Source organism: Orcinus orca, chromosome 11, assembly GCF_937001465.1.
Source record: "Orcinus orca chromosome 11, mOrcOrc1.1, whole genome shotgun sequence".
Taxonomy (NCBI): Eukaryota; Metazoa; Chordata; class Mammalia; order Artiodactyla; family Delphinidae; genus Orcinus; species Orcinus orca.
In genome coordinates this window covers 90,177,892-90,199,457 of record NC_064569.1, presented here as the reverse complement: position 1 = coordinate 90,199,457, position 21,566 = coordinate 90,177,892, and the positions used below count along the sequence as shown (strand labels likewise).

General features: G+C 42.3%; 1 long non-coding RNA gene across 1 annotated transcript; it reads left to right on the top strand.

The window, feature by feature from the left end:
* The first annotated feature begins 335 nt into the window (after positions 1–335).
* LOC125960437 (uncharacterized) lies at positions 336–4,310 on the top strand. The gene is made up of 4 exons (XR_007470114.1): positions 336–557; positions 1,154–1,260; positions 3,734–3,797; positions 4,183–4,310. It is a non-coding gene; the product is annotated as an uncharacterized LOC125960437 (long non-coding RNA).
* Positions 4,311–21,566: the final 17,256 nt, after the last annotated feature.

The following is a 21,566-nucleotide window of genomic DNA, read 5'->3' as shown; positions in this document are numbered from 1 at the left end:
TCTGAGCTTCTGTAGAAAGAGTTTGCAGACCCTTGTGCTACGCCAAGGAATGATACGGTCAGATGGACATTTTAGAAAGACCGTTCTAAAAACTGTGTGAGGCTCTGCATAAGACCCATTTGGGAAAATAAAAGATGCTGTTTCTAGAAGACTTGAAAACCTCTAGACTGCTTGATAAAACCCAAATCTCTTGGCCATGTACAGCATTATTAGAATTTCTTCGTTCCTCTCAAATCTGAAATCATGTTTATATATTGGTCTCTAAGTCAGAACAAATTCCTTTAGGGCAACGAATTTTGACATTTTAATTTTTTGTCTTTGTATCCCTGATGTCTAGCTTACTGTCTGCCCCCTTTGGCCTAATAACTGAATTGAAAGGAATTGTTGAATCACTGCCCAATGGACATGGAGAGCCACCATCATCTCATTCACCGGCTCTGAGTGTCCCCCTGGCTGGGTGCCCATTTGCAAGTGGGAGCACCGAGAGGTGGTGATCCGGTCTTTTGTCTTGCCTGGAGCCCTCAGAAAGACTCCGATTTGAGAAGGCTTTTATACTGGTATGTCTGCAACTCTTTTGCCTTTAGGTACCTGGAGAAGATCTATTTTGAGGTCTTTTCTAGGCTGTGTCCCCAGGTAGGCATCTGCTTGGCTTAGGTCCTAGAGAGGGTTGGCTTTACTTCCTGCCACCGGGAGTCCTTTATGAGGCTAATGGGCATTCGCAAATGAAAATCAAGAACAAGGCAAACAACCCAGCAAGTGATAACTGCAAAGCTGGCCTAATCTTAATGAAATCTGCAACATATACTTACATAAATCAGAATGACTCTCTCTTGCTTGTTTTCCATGTAATTTGCTCAGATGGGTTTGGAATGATGTGGCCAATTGTTTTGCTACTGACTTTGCCCTATTTTGAAGAGCCCCTCAGCAGCCCACGCCATGCTCACAAGGACATCCAGCTGGTCCAGTGGGACCTCAAGCCCATTGAAAATGCATTACGTTTAACTCCTCCTCCTGAAAGCCAGGAATTGTCTTTTAACCTGAATCTCAAAGAGGATGTGGTGGAGGGAAATGTGGGTGTGATGACTACTAGTGGGGTCTGATTGGCAATAATTTACCTCCATCTCAAAACAGTTCTCCATCCTGCTGTCCTCAGGGATTCCAGGGTTCCCAGAATGGAGCTCTTTAGCATCCGCTGCTGTCATCATGACTCAGCTTGCCAATCTGGGTACGAAGAAGCCAGAACAAACAGGTCACAACAAGGTACGGGAGCAGGATGCTGATGGTATAGCCTCACATCCTCACTCTGATTCATTCCCTCCCCGGCACCCCACACCTGTCACGCTCCTTCTGTGTCCTCCCTTCTTGTCTCTTTAATTCAGTGGTTCTCCAAATGTGCTCTGAGGATGACCTGCATCAAAAGCAACTCAGGTGTTTAAAAATTTTCTAAATATCTTGGGATGTAGCCCCAGAATGTGCTTTTTTTTTTTTTTTTTTTTTGCGGTACGCGGGCCTCTCACTGCTGTGGCCTTTCCCGTTGCGGAACACAGGCTCCGGACACGCAGGCTCAGCGGCCATGGCTCACGGGCCCAGCCGCTCCGTGGCACGTGGGATCTTCCTGGACCGGGGCACGAACCCGCGTCCCCTGCCTTGGCAGGCGGACTCTCAACCACTGCGCCACCAGGGAAGCCCCGGAATGTGCTTTTTAAACAGACTCTCTGGATGATTCTTATACTCATTCAAGTTTGAGAACCACTGAGCTTAACCTAGATGTTGAGGGGACTTTGTTCTGTTGTTATAGTTTGGATCTGTCCTGTTTTTAATTTGTCCAGAGTGTCCAAGACTCCTTCCTATGATCCCCCCAATTCTTTTTACCCATGACTGAGACTACCCAGGTCATTTCTGATCCTTTTATCTTATTCTTTTTTTTTTTTTTTTTGTGCTATGCGGGCCTCTCCCGTTGCGGAGCACAGGCTCCAGACGGGCAGGTTCAGCGGCCACGGCTCACGGGCCCAGCCGCTCCATGGCATATGGGATCCTCCCAGACCGGGGCACGAACCCATGTCCCCTGCATCAGCAGGCGGACTCTCAACCACTGCGCCACCAGGGAAGCCCTTATCTTATTCTTTTATCTGTAGAGTCTTATACTTGCGGTTTTGTCTAGCTGAACCAGCCTTATCCCATCGCTCTGCGTGGCTAGCTCCATCTCATTTTTTTAGGTCTCAGTTCAAATGTCACCTCCTCAGAGAGACCTTCCCTGATCATCATATTTAACGTTCTGCCTTCAACTTGGTACCTATCACATCATGCTGCTTTTCTTCAGAGCATGTAGCACAGTCTGTAATTATGCAGCTGTTCACTCATTTGTGGTTGCTGTTATATCCCATGGGAATATAAACTTTATGAGGTCAGGAGCCTGCTTCATCTCATTCTCTACTGCATCCCCAGAACCTAGCCCAGTACCTCACATGTTGTAGGCATTCAATAAACATCTGCTAAGTGAATGGATGGATGATGGAATCAAGGAAGATGACAGCTTTCAATAGAAGTTAAGCCATACATGCCATCCTCAGCAAATGGTCCGGGGGTCCTAGACGATGGAGCAGAGGCAGAGGTGCAGTGTCTCACTCTGGCATTCAGGGTTCCCCACCATGTGGCCCTAATCCATCTATTTGGACCCCATCTCTCATTAGACCCTAGGTGTACCCTATACTCTGCTTATCACTCCCTATTCCTGAACCACACCTTTTGTATTCTTACCTCTGATACCTTTCCTCAACTGTTCCCTCTACTAAGAATTCCTACTCTCCCTTTGTGTCCTCATAATTCTACTCCTTTGAAAGTGCTGTGTATAAGACTCAATCAATACATGCAGAAATATTTAGTGAGTGACTTGTAAGTGCCTGGCATTGGGGCTACAGGGCTGAAAAAGCTGCCATTACCTCTCTGTGTGACCTCAGGAAGCCACTTGCTCACAGTGGGTCTCAGTGGACTCATCTGCCGCTGTCCAAGGTGTTTGTGTCTCTACAGGTTCCTCTGGCTCTGAACTTGCTCTGACGCTCATAGTGGAACCGTAGGCATTGTGTTAGGTCAGAGGAGAGAGGGAATATCTGGGGCAGATTCTGCATCCCCTCTAATGCTGCCACATAGAAATACTCCACTCTGTCTTCAATCGGCTCTTGTCTTCTCTCGCCTCAGTGCCTCTCAGACAGTCAGGCAACATGTAACATCGGGCAGAAATCAATGCAGCCAATTTCTAAAAAAACAAGCAGCCCCAGGGTCACATTGAGGGTCATAATAGCAGCTACTGTGGTTCGGAGGAGTCCTTAAATACCGGGTTCCCCTGAGCACTTCCAGGAGAAGAGCTTCCCAAACCAGATTGAACCTGCCCCACAGTGAGACTCGGGTCACCTCCCTGCAGGAAGAAGAGTTTGAATGTGAAGCCGCAAAGAGAGTTACAAGTGTACTGCCTGGCCCGCATCCCACCTGCCCCAGCTGGGGCCCTCTTACTGGAACAAAAGACAACAGAATGAACTTTAATTCTCCCTGTAGCCACATCCTTTCAGTATGCATCTGAGCTGAAGGAGAAAAGGCCTCTATAGGTCTCCCCCCAACAAAATGACATGTAAGGGCTTTGGGGGTAGACAGACCTAGGTTGGAACCCTGAGCCCTCTTTTTTTTTGCTACAGAACCTTAATCCTGTTGCTTAATGTTCTAGTTTTGTCTTTTGTCAAAGGAGCCATTGGGAGAATCATTAACTATCATATGGAGCATCTGGCAACATGCCGGGGACATAATAGGTGATCAATAAATTATGTTTCTTTTCTCTTTGTCTATTATTCTTGTCCTTGCCCTGAGCCTATATGGTCATCTTTGAATATACACTTCTTTGAACACGCCCTGCCTCCCAACCCATTTTTCAGTCCAGGTGTTTGCTGGGAGGTATAAATCTCCACTGCCTGCCACAGGCCAAATTCATCCACCCAACCTGCTGACTTGTACTCCTAACCTTGTGTATCTTTCCAGCGTCATGCTTATCAAAGCCCATCAAGGTTGTCTGAGCTGCATCCCAGCTTCCCTCCCAAGATAGAGAGTTGTTTAAGGATCTGCACATTGTATTTGTTTCTATATCCCTATCAGCAGGCAAAGCACCTGGTACATAATAAATGTTTTGATTTCTCGCAGTTGAGAGATTTGAAACAACACCCTGGATGAGGGGGAGACACAGTGAAAGCAGGAGATTCAGCAGCTGATGGCTGGCAAAGAGGTCGAGAGGGACACGCAGCTCTATTTGTTACAGAAATCCAACGTATACCAACAGCACTTCACAGGCAAGAAATGACTTTTTATTCTCTACACACTCATTCACTCAACAAATATTTATTGAACATCAATTCTGCATGAGATGCTGTGAGGCAAAACTAGAAATGAACTTTGAATCCAGCCTTCTTCACATCAACCCAGTTCAGTTTGGAAAGGATGGATGAGGTAGCCCTGAATTGAGAGTCACTATAAAACCAAAGACTTGCTCTTTGCCTTCAAGGAGTCCAAAGTCTGGCTGGAGAGACAAGACTAAAACGCAAGGAGTAATTATATATTTAAGATATTAATCATATTATCTGTCACGTTAGTGCAAATATTTTGTCAGTTTGCTTTTTGCTTTTTACTTTGTTTATGTGGATGTTGACATGGAGGAACTTTTAATTTGTGTGTAGTCAAATCTATCAGTCATTTTCTTTCAGCCTCTTTGGGTATATGAGTGTGCCTATGAAGGCTCTGATTGTTTCTGTGTTGGTGGGATTTTTATTTTTGCTAACTGGCCTTTTTTTTTTTTTTTTTTTGCGGTACGCGGGCGTCTCACTGCTGTGGCCTCTCCCATTGTGGAGCACAGGCTCCGGACGCGCAGGCTCAGCGGCCATGGCTCACGGGCCCAGTCGCTCCGTGGCACGTGGGATCTTCCCGGACCGGGGCACGAACCCGTGTCCCCTGCATCGGCAGGCGGACTCTCAACCATTGCGCCACCAGGGAAGCCCTGGCCATCTTTATTTCTATGCAGTGAGACTATATTGAATTGTAGTAAGAAAAAACTTTTTTTTTCCATTTTGCAAAGGATCATTATAAAATCAAACAGAATACATCAGAATTGAACAAAAAACCTAAGTATATCCAGGAAGAGTGAAAATGTGTTCCAAACCTTCTGATTAAGAAAACAAGGGCCACTCGCCTGCGTGCAGTAAAACCAATATACTGAAACCAGGTTGTGGTGAAGCAAAGTGTAGCATTTACTGCAGGGCGCCAAGCAAGGAGTCCAGGACAGCTAGTGCTCAAAACCCCCGAACTCCCTGAAGGGTTTCAGCAAAGCATTTTTAAAGACAGGGTGACAGAGGGACATCCCAGGGTATGTGATCAGCTTCTGGGCAATTCTCTGATCAGTTGATAGTGAGGTAACAGGGCCATGTTACAGGGATTAAAATTATCAATCCTTAGGCTCTAGTAGTCTGGAGGGCTACATGGTGTGGGTTTTAGCATCTGTAAAACAACTCAGGAAATGTGTATCAGATACTATTATCTAGGTACTTCAGAGAGAAGCTAAAGCAGAGGATATTGGGGAGAGGTCTGTCCCTGGAAGGCCCCATAGTGTCCTACTCAGTTACAGTTTTATGCTCCGTAGAGAGGAAGTATGATTTGATCATTACCTTAAAGCTTTTAACAAGGGTTTGTTTTTCCAGTTTATGAGAAGCAGACAAAATTTGATTAGTTAAATTTGTCAATATCACACAGTAAGATGGTGCATATAGTGTGGCAGTTAACCACATGGTCTCTTTACCCCATGTTAGCTGTTTAACCTTGGGTAAATTACTTAACCTCTCTATGGTTTAAATTTTTCATCTGTAAGATGTACATCACAATAGTATGTATTTTTTAGGGTTGCTATAATGAGATACAGGTTGTCAGTGCTGCTGAAAACTCAGCCTCTGTGCACCAGTGCCGAATTGAATCTCAGAGACAGATTTTTTGGTGAAGCAGAAAAGAATCGCTTTATTGCTTTGCCAGGCAAAGGGGGACACAGCGAGCTCCTTCCCTTGAAAACTGTGTGTCCCAACCCAGGGGAATTTGGTAAGGAGTTTTATAGCAATGGTTCAATGGTGGGGTTGCTGATAGGATTAGGGTATGGGCAGGGCCTGCACTCCTTTCATCTGGTCTCAGGCAATCTCTCCATGAGCTTCTCTGGTTTCTTTAATCTGGCCTCAGGTGGTCTTCTCTGGAATGAAGAATGCTAACTCCATTTGTTGGGGGTTTCACGATCATAAAGAGGTCAAAGATATTGTTATGTGTCTCCCTTGAGGTGGAACCAGGACCCTGCCCCAAGGCTGCACTATTGTTTCTTGACTGCCCCTCCCTTGTCTCTGCATCCCCTCCCTTCCCTGATCAGCAACTGTTTGAATCTGCCCTTTGGGACTCAGGGAAGGTCATGAAGGCTAGAGTCTGTTCCCTACAAACAAGGAACAGGGTACAAAAAGGCTTTCATGCCCAGGAATCCCACAGGGTCCCGCTTGGTTTCATCAGGAGTGTAGTGTAACTCTACACGAGCCTGGCACAGTTAGGTGCTCCATCAGTGTCAGTTACTGTGTTTTTCGAATGTACAATAGCAAACAGCTCCTCATAACCTTTATTTTCAGAAAAGGAACCCTATTTCCTAGACAATCTGACTAGTTCTTTTTCTAGCTCTAATTGCATGATTAACTGCACCTACTCCAGCCTCTCATAGGGGGCATCAGCATTTCTGACCATAGATGAACTTAAAGAAGATGGAACGATAAATCCGTAGGCAACTTGTGTTGTGGAATTCTTCCTTGTCATGATGTTGCAAAAGGATCCACGCCTCCACCCAAATCCCAGAACACTTTCTTGTAGTAACTTCATGAGGCTGTCTTGTATTTGGCAAATGTCTGAATAAATCTCTTAACCATTGTCAGGTCCTAAATGTGTTTAACCCAGTTGAGGACAGATTTCCTGACTAGGTACAATGGACCAGTCCCTGGGGTCCGTGCCTGCTGCTTTTCTTTTCCTGCCAGTTCTAAGTGTGCCACCACCAGGTATATAATTGTGCTCTAAATAATTGGCATTCAGACCTTTAGAACTTGGCTCTAGGAATTGGCAGCAACAAGAATAAGGCAATGAAATTCTTTTTCCTTTCAGTCATCACTTTCTATTTTGTATAATTGTACTCTTTAATATCTAGGCCCATCATTTATCACAGATATATCGATTTCTGAGAATCACTTATTTTACAGTGCCTTCACTTTATCTGACCTAAGATACCTGTGAAATGGGTGATTCCCTTTCCTCAGGGGTAAGCCCCGGGGGTAAGCTGGCAGTGGGCATTGTTTTGCACTGGCCTTAGGAGCCTCGAGAGAGGGCAGGGATAGGTATGGACTATATGCTTTAAGGATAGTATCCATCTTCAGGACTCCACCTAGAGCTTGTGTTAGAAGGTCACTCTAACTCCTAGAGCCTGGGTCCAGCTGAAGAAGGAGAAAAAAAAAAAAAAAAGAAAACAAGGGACTTCCGGGAAGATGGCGGAAGAGTAAGACGCGGAGATCACCTTCCTCCCCACAGATACACCAGAAATACACCTACGCGTGGAACAACTCCTACGGAGCACCTACTGAACGCTGGCAGAAGACCTCAGACCTCCCAAAAGGCAAGGAACCCCCCACGTACCTGGTTAGGGCAAAAGAAAAAAATAAACAGAGACAAAAGGATAGGGACGGTCCTGCACCAGCAGGAGAGAGCTGTGAAGGAGGAAAAGTGTCCACACACTAGGAAGCCCCTTCGCGGGCGGAGACTTCGGGTGGCGGAGTGGGGGAGCTTCGGGGCCGCGGAGGAGAGCACAGCAACAGGGGTGCGGAGGGCAAAGCGGACTGATTCCAGCGCAGAGGATCGGGCCGACGGGCACTCACCAGCCGAGAGGCTTGTCTGCTCGCCCGCCGGGGCGGGCGGGGCTGGGAGCTGAGGCTTGGGCTTCGGTCGGAGCGCAGGGAGAGGACTGAGGTTGGCGGCGTGAACACAGCCTGCAGGGCGTTAGTGCACCGCGGCTAACCGGGAGGGAGTCCGGGAAAAAGTCTGGACCTGCCGAAGAGGCAAGAGACTTTTCCTTCCTCTTTGTTTCCTGGTGCACGAGGAGAGGGGATTAAGAGCGCTGCTTAAAGGAGCTCCAGAGACAGGCGCGAGCCGAGGCTAAAAGTGCGGAGCCCAGAGACAGACATGAGACGCTAAGGCCTTTGCTGCCGCCACCAAGAAGCCTGTGTGTGAACACAGGTCACTATCCACACCCCCTTCCGGGGAGCCTGTGCAGCCCGCCACTGCCAGGGTCCCGGGATCCCGGGACAACTCCCCCGGGAGAACGCACAGCGCGCCTCAGGCTAGCGACGTCACGCTGGCCTCTGCCGCCGCAGGCCCGCCCCACACTCCGTGACCCTCCCTACCCCCCCGGCCTGAGTGAGCCAGAGCCTCCGAATCAGCGGCTCCTTTAACCCCGTCCTGTCTGAGCAAAGAACAGACGCCCTCTGGCGACCTACACGCACAGGCGGGGCCAAATCCAAAGCTGAGCCCCTGGGAGCTGTGAGAACAAAGAAGAGAAAGGGAAATCTCTCCCAGCAGCCTCAGAAGCAGCGGATTAAAGCTCCACAATCAACTTGATGTACCTGCATCTGTGGAATACATGAATAGACAACGAACCATCCCAAACTGAGCAGGTGGACTTTGAGAGCAAGATCTATGATTTTTTCCCCTTTTCCTCTTTTTGTGAGTGTGTATGTGTATGCTTCTGTGTGAGATTTTGTCTGTATAGCTTTGCATCCACTATTTGTCCTAGGACTCTATCTGTCCGTTTTTTTGTTTGTTTTTCTTTAAAAAAATTTTTTTTCTTAATAATTATTTTTTATTTTAATAACTTTATTTTATCTTACTTTATTTTATTTTCTCCCCTTTCCTCTTTCTTTCTTTTCTTTCTTCCTTCCTTCCTTCTTTTCTTTCTTTCTTTCTTCTTTTTCTCCCTTTTATTCTGAGCCGTGTGGATAAAAGGCTCCTGGTGCTGCAGCCAGGAGTCAGTGCTGTGCCTCTAAGGTGGCAGAGCCAACTTCAGGACACCGGTCCACAAGAGACCTCCCAGCTCCACGTAATATCAAATGGCGAAAACCTCCCAGAGATCTCCATCTCAACACCAGCACCCAGCTTCACTCAACGACCAGCAATATACAGTGCTGGACACCCTACACCAAACAACTAGCAAGACAGGAACACAACCACACCCATTAGCAGAGAGGCTGCCTAAAATCATAAGTCCACAGACACCCCAAAACACACCACAAGACATGGACCTGCCCACCAGAAAGACAAGATCCATCCTCATCCACCAGAACACAGGCACTAGTCCCCTCCATCACGAAGCCTACACAACCCACTGAAACAACTTTAGCCACTGGGGACAGACACCAAAAACAACGGGAACTATGAACCTGCAGTCTGCAAAAAGGAGACCCCAAACACAGTAAGATAAGAAAACTGAGAAGACAGAGAAACACACAGCAGATGAAGGAGCAAGGTAAAGACCCACCAGACCAAACAAATGAAGAGAAAATAGGCAGTCTACCTGAAAAATAATTCAGAATAATGATAGTAAAGATGACCCAAAATCTTGGAAATAGAATAGAGAAAATGCAAGAAACATTTAACAAGGACCTAGAAGAACTAAAAATGAAACAAGCAACGATGAACAACACAATAAATGAAATTAAAAATACTCTAGATGGGATCAATAGCAGAATAACTGAGGCATAAGAATGGATAAGTGACCTAGAAGATAAAATAGTGAAAATTACTACTGCAGAGCAGAATAAAGAAAAAAGAATGAAAAGAACTGAGGACAGTCTCAGAGACCTCTGGGACAACATTAAACGCACCAACATTCGAATTATAGGGGTTCCAGAAGAAGAAGAGAAAAAGAAAGGGACTGAGAAAATACTTGAAGAGATTATAGTTGAAAACTTCCCTAATATGGGAAAGGAAATAGTTAATCAAGTCCAGGAAGCACAGAGAGTCCCATACAGGATAAATCCAAGGAGAAACACGCCAAGACACATATTAATCAAACTGTCAAAAATTAAATACAAAGAAAACATATTAAAAGTAGCAAGGGAAAAACAACAAATAACACACAAGGGAATCCCCATAAGGTTAACAGCTGATCTTTCAGCAGAAACTCTGCAAGCCAGAAGGGACTGGCAGGACATATTTAAAGTGATGAAGGAGAAAAACCTACAAGACCCATATATATGCTGTCTACAAGAGACCCATTTCAGACCTAGACCTAGAGACACATACAGACTGAAGGTGAAGGGATGGAAAAAGATATTCCATGCAAATGGAAACCAGAAGAAAGCTGGAGTAGCAATTCTCATATCAGACAAAATAGACTTTAAAATAAAGACTATTAGAAAATTTTGCAATTTGTATGGAAACACAAAAGACCCCGAATAGCCAAAGCAATCTTGAGAATGAAAGAAGGAACTGGAGGAATCAGGCTCCCTGACTTCAGACTATACTACAAAGCTACAGTTATCAAGACGGTATGGTACTGGCACAAAAACAGAAAGATAGATCAATGGAACAGGATAGAAAGCCCAGAGATAAACCCACGCACATATGGTCACCTTATCTTTGACAAAGGAGGCAGAAATGTACAGTGGAGAAAGGACAGCCTATTCAATAAGTGGTGCTGGGAAAACTGGACAGCTACATGTAAAAGTATGAGATTAGATCACTCCCTAACACCATACACAAAAATAAGCTCAAAATGGATTAAAGACCTAAATGTAAGGCCAGAAACTATCAAACTCTTAGAGGAAAACATAGGCACAACACTCTATGACATAAATCACAGCAAGGTCCTTTTTGACCCACCTCCTAGAGAAATGGAAATAAAAACAAAAGTAAACAAATGGGACCTAATGAAACTTCAAAGCTTTTGCGCAGCAAAGGAAACCATAAAGAAGACCAAAAGACAACCCTCAGAATGGGAGAAAATATTTGCAAATGAAGTAACTGACAAAGGATTAATCTCCAAAATTTATAAGCAGCTCATGCAGCTTAATAACAGAAAAACAAACAACCCAATCCAAAAATGGGCAGAAGACCTAAATAGACATTTCTCCAAAGAAGATATACAGAGTGCCAACAAACACATGAAAGAATGCTCAACATCACTAATCATTAGAGAAATGCAAATCAAAACTACAATGAGATATCATCTCACACCAGTCAGAATGGCCATCATCAAAAAATCTAGAAACAATAAATGCTGGAGAGGGTGTGGAGAAAAGGGAACCCTCTTACACTGTTGGTGGGAATGTAAATTGATACAGCCACTGTGGAGAACATATGGAGGTTCCTTAAAAAGCTACAAATAGAACTACCATATGACCCAGCAATCCCACTACTGGGCATATACCCTAAGAAAACCATAATTCAAAAAGAGTCATGTACCAAAATGTTCATTGCAGCTCTATTTACAGTAGCCCAGAGATGGAAACAACCTAAGTGTCCATCATCGGATGAATGGATAAAGAAGATGTGGCACATATATACAATAGAATATTACTCAGCCATAAAAAGAGACGAAATTGAGCTATTTGTAATGAGGTGGATAGACCTAGAGTCTGTCATACAGAGTGAAGTAAGTCAGAAAGAGAGAGACAAATACCGTATGCTAACACATATATATGGAATTTAAAAAAAAAAATGTCATGAAAAACCTAGGGGTGAAACAGGAATAAAGACACAGACTTACTAGAGAATGGACTTGAGGCTATGGGGAGGGGGAAGGGTAAACGGTGACAAAGCGATAAAGAGGCATGGACATATATACACTACCAAACGTAAGGTAGATAGCTAGTGGGAAGCAGCCGCATAGCACAGGGAGATCAGCTCCGTGCTTTGTGACCGCCTGGAGGGGTGGGATAGGGAGGGTGGGAGGAAGGGAGACGCAAGCGGGAAGAGATATGGGAATATATGTATATATATAACTGATTCATTTTGTTGTGAAGCTGAAACTAACATACCATTGTAAAGCAATTATACTCCAATAAAGATGTTAAAAAAAAAAAAAAAAAGAGACCCACTTCAGACCTAGAGACACATACAGACTGAAAGTAAGGGGATGGAAAAAGGTATTTCATGCAAATGGAAAGCAAAAGAAAGCTGGAGTAGCAATTCTCATATCAGACAAAATAGACTTTAAAACAAAGACTATTAGAAGAGACAAAGAAGGACACTACATAATGATCAAGGGATCGATCCAAGAAGAAGATATAACAATTGTAAATATTTACACACCCAACATAGGAGCACCTCAATACATAAGGCAAATACTGACAGCCATAAAAGGGGAAATCAACAGTAACACATTCATAGTAGGGGCCTTTAACACCCCACTTTCACCAATGGACAGATCATCCAAAATGAAAATAAATAAGGAAACACAAGCTTTAAATGATACATTAAACGAGATGGAGTTAATTGATATTTATAGGACATTCCATCCAAAAACAACAGAATACACATTTTTCTCAAGTGCTCATGGAACATTCTCCAGGATAGATCATATCTTGGGTCACAAATGAAGCCTTGGTAAATTTAAGAAAATTGAAATTGTATCAAGTATCTTTTCCGACCACAACGCTATGAGACTAGATATCAATTACAGAAAAAGATCTGTAAAAAATACAAACACATGGAGGCTAAACAATACACTACTTAATAACGAAGTGATCACTGAAGAAATCAAAGAGGAAATAAAAAAATACCTAGAAACAAATGACAGTGGAGACACGACGACCCAAAACCTATGGGATGCAGCAAAAGCAGTTCTAAGAGAGAAGTTTATAGCAATACAATCCTACCTTAAGAAACAGGAAACAGGAAACATCTCAAATAAACAACCTAACCTTGCACCTAAAGCAATTAGAGAAAGAAGAACAAAAAAACCCCAAAGTTAGCAGCAGGAAAGAAATCATAAAAATCAGATCAGAAATAAATGAAAAAGAAATGAAGGAAATGATAGCAAAGATCAATCAATAAAACTAAAAGCTGGTTCTTTGAAAGGATAAACAAACTTGATAAACAATTAGCCAGACTCATCAAGAAGAAAAGGGAGAAGACTCAAATCAATAGAATTAGAAATGAAAAAGGAGAAGTAACAACTGACACTGCAGAAATACAAAAGATCATGAGAGATTACTACAAGCAACTCTATGCCAATAAAATGGACAACCTGGAAGAAATGGACAAATTCTTAGAAAGGCACAACCTGCCAAGACTGAATCAGGAAGAAATAGAAAATATGAACAGACCAATCACAAGCACTGAAATTGAAAATGTGATTAAAAATCTTCCAACAAGCAAAAGCCCAGGACCAGATGGCTTCACAGGCGAATTCTATCAAACTTTTAGAGAAAAGCTAACACCTATCCTTCTCAAACTTTTCCAAAATATAGAAGAGGGAGGAACACTCCCCAACTCATTCTACGAGGCCACCATCACCCTGATACCAAAACCAGACAAGGATGTCACAAAGAAAGAAAACTACAGGCCAATATCACTGATGAACATGGATGCAAAAATCCTCAACAAAATACTAGCAAACAGAATCCAACAGCACATTAAACGGATCATACACCATGATCAAGTGGGGTTTATTCCAGGAATGCAAGGATTCTTCAATATACGCAAATCAATCAACGTGATACACCATATTAACAAATTGAAGGAGAAAAACCATATGATCATCTCAATAGATGCAGAGAAAGCTTTTGACAAAATTCAACACCCATTTATCATAAAAACCCTGCAGAAAGTAGGCATAGAGGGAACTTTCCTCAACATAATGAAGGCCATATATGACAAACCCACAGCCAACATCGTCCTCAATGGTGAAAAACTGAAAGCATTTCCACTAAGATCAGGAACAAGACAAGGTTGCCCACTCTCACCACTCTTATTCAACATAGCTTTGGAAGTTTTAGCCACAGCAATCAGAGAAGAAAAGGAAATAAAAGGAATCCAAATTGGAAAAGAAGAAGTAAAGCTGTCACTCTTTGCAGATGACATGATCCTATACATAGAGAACCCTAAAGATGCCACCAGAAAACTACTAGAGCTAATCAGTGAATTTGGTAAAGTAGCAGGATACAAAATTAATGCACAGAAATCTCTGGCATTCCTATACACTAAAGATGAAAAATCTGAAAGTGAAATCAAGAAAACACTCCCATTTACCATTGCAACAAAAAGAATAAAATATCTAGGAATAAACCTACCTAAGGAGACAAAAGACCTGTATGCAGAAAATTATAAGACACTGATGAAAGAAATTAAAGAAGATACAAATAGATGGAGAGATATACCATGTTCTTGGATTGGAAGAATCAACATTGTGAAAATGACCCTACTACCCAAAGCAATCTACAGATTCAATGCAATCCCTATCAAACTACCACTGGCATTTTTCACAGAACTAGAACAAAAAATTTCACAATTTGTATGGAAACACAAAAGACCCCAAATAGCCAAAGCAATCTTGAGAACGAAAGAAGGAGCTGGAGGAATCAGGCTCCCTGACTTCAGACTATACTACAAAGCTACAGTAATCAAGACAGTATGGTACTGGCACAAAAACAGAAATATAGATCAATGGAACAGGATAGAAAGCCCAGAGATAAACCCACGCACATATGGTCACCTTATCTTTGACAAAGGAGGCAGGAATGTACAGTGGAGAAAGGACAGCCTATTCAATAAGTGATGCTGGGAAAACTGGACAGCTTCATGTAAAAGTATGAGATTAGATCACTCCCTAACACCATACACAAAAATAAGCTCAAAATGGATTAAAGACCTAAATGTAAGGCCAGAAACTATCAAACTCGTAGAGGAAAACATAGGCAGGACACTCTATGACATAAATCACAGCAAGGTCCTTTTTGACCCACCTCCTAGAGAAATGGAAATAAAAACAAAAGTAAACAAATGGACCTGATGAAACTTCAAAGCTTTTGCGCAGCAAAGGAAACCATAAAGAAGACCAAAAGACAACCCTCAGAATGGGAGAAAATATTTGCAAATGAAGCAACTGACAAAGGATTAATCTCCAAACTTTATAAGCAGCTCATGCATCTTAATAACAAAAAAACAAACAACCCAATCCAAAAATGGGCAGAAGACCTAAATAGACATTTCTTCAAAGAAGACATACAGATGGCCAACAAACAGATGAAAGAATGCTCAACATCACTAATCATTAGAGAAATGCAAATCAAAACTACAATGAGGTATCATCTCACACCAGTCAGAATGGCCATCATCAAAAAATCTAGAAACAATAAATGCTGGAGAGGGTGTGGAGAAAAGGGAACACTCTTACACTGTTGGTGGGAATGTAAATTGATACAGCCACTGTGGAGAACATATGGAGGTTCCTTAAAAAGCTACAAATAGAACTACCATATGACCCATCAATCCCATTACTGGGCATATACCCTGAGAAAACCATAATTCAAAAAGAGTCATGTACCAAAATGTTCATTGCAGCTCTATTTACAATAGCCCAGAGATGGAAACAACCTAAGTGTCCATCATTGGATGAATGGATAAAGAAGATGTGGCACATATATACAATGGAATATTACTCAGCCATAAAAAGAAACGAAATTGAGCTATTTGTAATGAGGTGGATAGACCTAGAGTCTGTCATACAGAGTGAAGTAAGTCAGAAAGAGAAAGACAAATACCCTATGCTAACACATATATATGGAATTTAAGAAAAAAAAATGTCATGAAAAACCTAGGGGTGAAACAGGAATAAAGACACAGACTTACTAGAGAATGGACTTGAGGATATGGGGAAGGGGAAGGGTAAGCTGTGACAAAGCGAGAGAGAGGCATGGACATATATACACTACCAAACGTAAGGTAGACAGCTAGTGGGAAGCAGCCGCATAGCACAGGGAGATCAGCTCAGTGCTTTGTGACCGCCTGGAGCGGTGGGATAGGGAGGGTGGGAGGGAGGGAGACGCAAGCGGGAAGAGATATGGGAACATATGTATATATATAACTGATTCATTTTGTTGTGAAGCTGAAACTAACATACCATTGTAAAGCAATTATACTCCAATAAAGATGTTAAAATGAAAAAAAAAAAGAAAACAAGGAAATGTGTATTATCTTTAAGAATTATTCCCATGAAAAATGTCAAATTAAAAGAAAATAAATCTTAAGCTGTATTGAAAATTGAAACTGGAGACCCTCCAGGAAGTTCCCTACATGGAGTCTGAGAACCCCTTTCCCCCTTTCCCCAAGCTGCCTTGTGTTGTTTTTCCTTTTAGGGGAAGCAGATGAGACTGTTAAAATGGACACCAGGTTTGAATATCCCCAAGAAGACAAAACCATTTAAGTCATGCAAGCAGAACTAAATTTAGTTTATTTCATGAACATAAGCTAAACTTAACTTAGGTTATTTCTTACAAATGTCACTGATAATCATAAACAAAACTTGTCATCTTCTTAAAATAGTACAGGATAATAACTTTTAACCAATCCCCCATTGTAATAACCAATCCCTGTAAAGATTATTTATTAAAACAACTTCCTCATTTTTACTTTATAAGCTTCCTGTAAATTCGCTTCATGCGAATTTTGGGTGTGAATTTTCCCAGTGTGTGAACTGTTCTTTTATGAATAATAAACTCTTACTAGATACTCTTTTACTGATCTGGTTTTAATTTTTACCGTTTCTGGATTTTAGACAAGACACACAGGCTGTGGCTATTAATTATTTTTAAGCAGGGTGCCCAGGTCTGGTTGCCCATCTCAGAGATGCACCACCCGTTTGCCACATGGGAGAAAAGTGTTTGCCACCTCCTGTTTCATGTTCCTTTGTTGGCAAGCATACTCATTGCCTGTTCTGTTGGTATCAACATCAGGAAGAAGTGTGCGTCCCTTTGGAGCTTAAATAAGACAAAAGATGATTATGAATTGATTTTCCCATAAGGAGTGACCTGTCTCTCCAGGAGGGGGTTATCTGCGGGCTGTTCTCTGCTTCCTCCAATAGCTGAGTGAGCAATAGCCGCCCTGGGTCTTTGCCACTCACACAGCTTAAGACTCCCACCTTCACAAGGTATCTGGGTAAAGGTGGTTCACTGAACACATATGTTTACTACTGCTCCTTCCATCACCAGTTTTTGTTCTTTGTTTTAAAGCTTGAAGTTATAAAGACAAAGAGAATAGACAACACTTTTGGGGAACAGGGAGTCAGATGAACCTAAGAAAGCTAAACTGAAGCAGTGGTGAAAGCAATTGCAGTCCTTCAGAGAGGCTCAGAACCAGGCTCGGGTCCAAGTAAATATGGAGGTGAATGTGGGGCTGCAAATACAGGAGTCACCGAAAGTCTATGAAAGGAGTTAAACCCCATCCATTCCCCTACCCTTCCAGAAGAGTGGTGTTTCCACCTTGGAGATAATGAAAGAAAATGGCTGATAAAATGAAAACGAGGAAGTTGTTTAACCTTTACAACGATGGGTTGTTACCATGGGTGCTTCCAGACGGCAGGTGATTGGCTAAAAGTGATGATCTTGTACCATTTTAGGAAGATGACTTCAGTTTTGTTTATGATTATCAGAGGCATTTACAGGAAATAACCTAAGTTAGGTTTAGCTTATGTTCTTGAAATAAGCTAGATTTTGTTCTGCTTATGCGGCTTAAGTGATTTTGTCTGTTTGGGGGATTTTCAAGCCTTGTCTCTATTTTATTTTATTGTAACAATTCTGACTAGAAATTCTCATAACAGATGGTCAAATGGATTACCTCATAGTAAAGCTCCCCAGCTTATACTAAGGTATAAGCCTTACTAAACCTTACCCCACCCACACAGGGCTTCCAATCATCTTAATGCTCCTCTCTCGTGATGTGAATAGACAGCCAAATATATCCAGATATTTGAGGAAAGATTCCAGAGACAGAGACATAAAAGAAAAGAAAAGAAAGGAAAGGAAAAAATGAAATGAAAACAGTAACTTGGAGAAAATAGAGACGCTTGCAGAACAAGAAAACTAAGAAAATTAAATGCTCAGGCAGATAAGGAAAGATACTATATTCATGTAACAAAAGCAAGATGCTATAAAAAGCAACCTTCAGAGAGCCAAGCAGAACTCTTCAAAATTAAAAATATGATAGTAGAAATGAAAAACTCAATAGCAAGTATGAAAGATCAATGTGAGTAAATATCTCAGAATAAAGATCGAAAAGAGAGAAATGGAGACTAATAGGAATTCTAGGGAGAGAGAATGCAGAAGACAGAGTGGAAAGTTATCTTTAAAAAAAAAAAGGAACATTTCCAGAACCTCAGGACATGAGTTTCTAGACCAAAAAGTCCCCGAATACGCAGCCTAATGGATGAAAACGACTAACGTGGAATTTCACAGCTCTAGAGAAGATCCTTAAAGTTTGTAGAGAAAAAAAAAGTCACAATCAAAAGAAAAAGTAGCAGGATGACATCAGATTGCACAACAATAGCAAAAAATATATATATATATAAAAGACAAACATTTTATAATTCTGAAGAGATTATAACAATGTTGAACGACCTTCAGTTCTATACTCAGCCCAAAGAATCAATGAAGTATGCACATATAATACATTATTAGATACGCAAACTTCTAAAGATATACCTACTCTGCTTGCTTTCTCAGGAAGCTACTGGAGAAGGGTTCTACCAACATGAGGAAGTGAGCGAAGAAAGAGAAGATATGGGAGCTAAGAAACAGATGAACCAGGAGAGAGGAAAAGTGGATTCCCAAGGTGATTGTGGTGGTCCCTGAGACTGAAGCAAGAGGAGAGCAGGTGTCCTGAGATGATGATGGCTCTTAGATGATGAAGCTGATAAAAATGCAGGGTGTCTGAGCATATTGAAGGGAGATTTACAAATGTGATAGGGCTTTGGAGATTTGTGATAGGGACACAGGAAATTATGTAACTGAATGAAAAATAACTTGTTAACTCCAAGGTTGGGGGGTGGGGCATGAAACAAGACAGGAAATGGAGTAGGTGTACACTGCCTGGCTCAGCGTGAATGTGGTTACACAGAAATGGTAATATAACCATAGGATAAATTCTCATCTTCTAATAGTGGGGAGTCAACATATGATGGCCAGAACTGGGAGGTGATGATTCTGCAATATAGGTATATTATTTTGAGATTGGAAGTTTTATTCTAAAAGACACAACTCAAGCAGTTGAAAACACTTGCCTCTGGGGAGTGGGGAAGTTGAGGATAGGAGCAGAGGCAGGCCAGGAGCAAGAACTGCTATTTGTCATTATAAGCCTTTTAGAGCTATTTGACTTCTCATACAATATTCGGTATATCCTTAACAGAAATTAAAATTACATTTACAAAGCAGATAGAAGGCCGGTGATGTGCAGGTCATACCTGGATAATGTTTTGCACTGCATTTGATAGGAAATAAAAGGAGAGTGCAATGGGGCAGGGAATAATCATGCAATTTAGGAAAATTATGGAAATAAAATTATGGATCAAAGTTTGGCTTGGATATGAGGGGAGGTGGCCTAAGCCTGGCAGACCCTAGAACCTGAAATTCAAAGCTGCGAAGTGACAGCACACACACTGTTTAACCCAGTTTCCATGTGAATCCATTATCATTATAGGAAAGGTGATAATTTATCTCCATTCTACAAATGAGGAATCTGAAACTCGCAGAGATTAAATGACTTGGCAAAAGCAACTGACTCATGAGAAGTAGAGCTGGGATGTCAAATGCCAAGTTTCCAGTTTTGCAGTGCCTGTTACTCTAAAAAAATTGAGCCTATCTCAAGGATGGATTATTGATACAGATAGCAAACAGCTCGAGAGGTACATTTATTTAAACAGTTATTGACTAACCATCTACATTCGCTGAGATGGTTACACGGTGCTCAGCCAGTGGTCAGTCTTCATTGCCCACATGTTTTGGAGCTGGATCCCACAGAGAAATTGGTAAAATAAGGTGACTCAAATACTAGCAGCTTTAGCTCAAGAGTGGAGGCGGCTTTCTCAGACGTCTTGCCTTCCCTGCCTGGTTCTACTACCTATTTTCCGTTTGTCAGTGTTCCCTATTTATCTCTGCCTTTGGAAACACTCCAGCCTCACTACTTGAGGAAATAAAATCTGGTCTTGGTCTCAGCTACAGTGACCAACTTGTCTCAGTTTACCTGGGACTGTCCTCATTTTAGCACTGAAAGTCCCCCACCCTAGGAAACCCCTTAGTCGCAGGCAAAATGGGACGGCTGGTCAACCTGGAGGAGGCATTAGCCACCTTTAGGAATAAGAGCTAGTTCAACCCACATGCTCAAAGATGATCCAACACTTTGAGAATGCTTCTCCGGGAACTCACTTTGTTTGTCTCTAGGTCGTGGCTTCAGCTGACTTGAAAAGCAGGGGGACATTTGTGTGCACATGCGTCCTTCTTGCTTTCCATCCCCTAATCTGATCCTCACTGAGCAAAGATCTGGCTACATAATCTTAAGCAAGTTATTTAAACAGTTTCCACCTCCTCTCTGGGACTAACAAGGCTTCATAGGGGTGATATAAAGATTGAATTATGCCATTTATCAAATGTTTACTACGTGCCAGAAATTATGTACATTATAACTATTTATATTCTGTCTCCCATCAATAGAAGGTTCATGAAGATGGGAATTTTATCTGTTTTCTTTACTGTCGTATTCCAGTGGTGGGGGGTAGGGGTGGTGTTGGAATATATATATATATATATATATATATATATATATATATATATATATATATAAAAATATATTTTCTTTTTTTTTTTTTTTTTTTTTGGCAGTACGCGGGCCTCTCACTGCTGTGGCCTCTCCCGTTGCGGAGCACAGGCTCCGGACGCGCAGGCTCAGCGGCCATGGCTCACGGGCCCAGCCGCTCCGCGGTATGTGGGATCTTCCCAGACCGGGGCACAAACCCGTGTCCCCTGCATCGGCAGGCGGACTCTCAACCACTGCGCCACCAGGGAAGCCCTTTTTTTTTTTTTAATATATATATATATTCTGAATATTTGTTAGGTGACTAAATGAATGATTATATTTAGTCCTACACAAAACTGTAAGGTAGCAATTCCCATCCCAGTTTTACAAGTTAGGAAACTGATGCTCACAGAGTTTAAGTAACTTGCTATGCCCACGAATGAGTGGCAGGCTCAGAATTCAAAATCAGGTCTGCCCAGCCCAAACGCCAGACTCTTGGCCACTGTGCTAAACTAAGACAAGGCATGTGCCCCACACGGTACCCAGCCCATAGTAGAATGGTACCCAGCCCACAGGAGAATGTAAACCCCCTTCTTCTCACTCTCTGTACCTCACTCTTTGATCATTGCTGCCGCCAGCACAGAGACTCGTGGCCGATAAATTTAAAGCCTGGAAACTGCTTCCTCCCTGCCTTCCTAGCG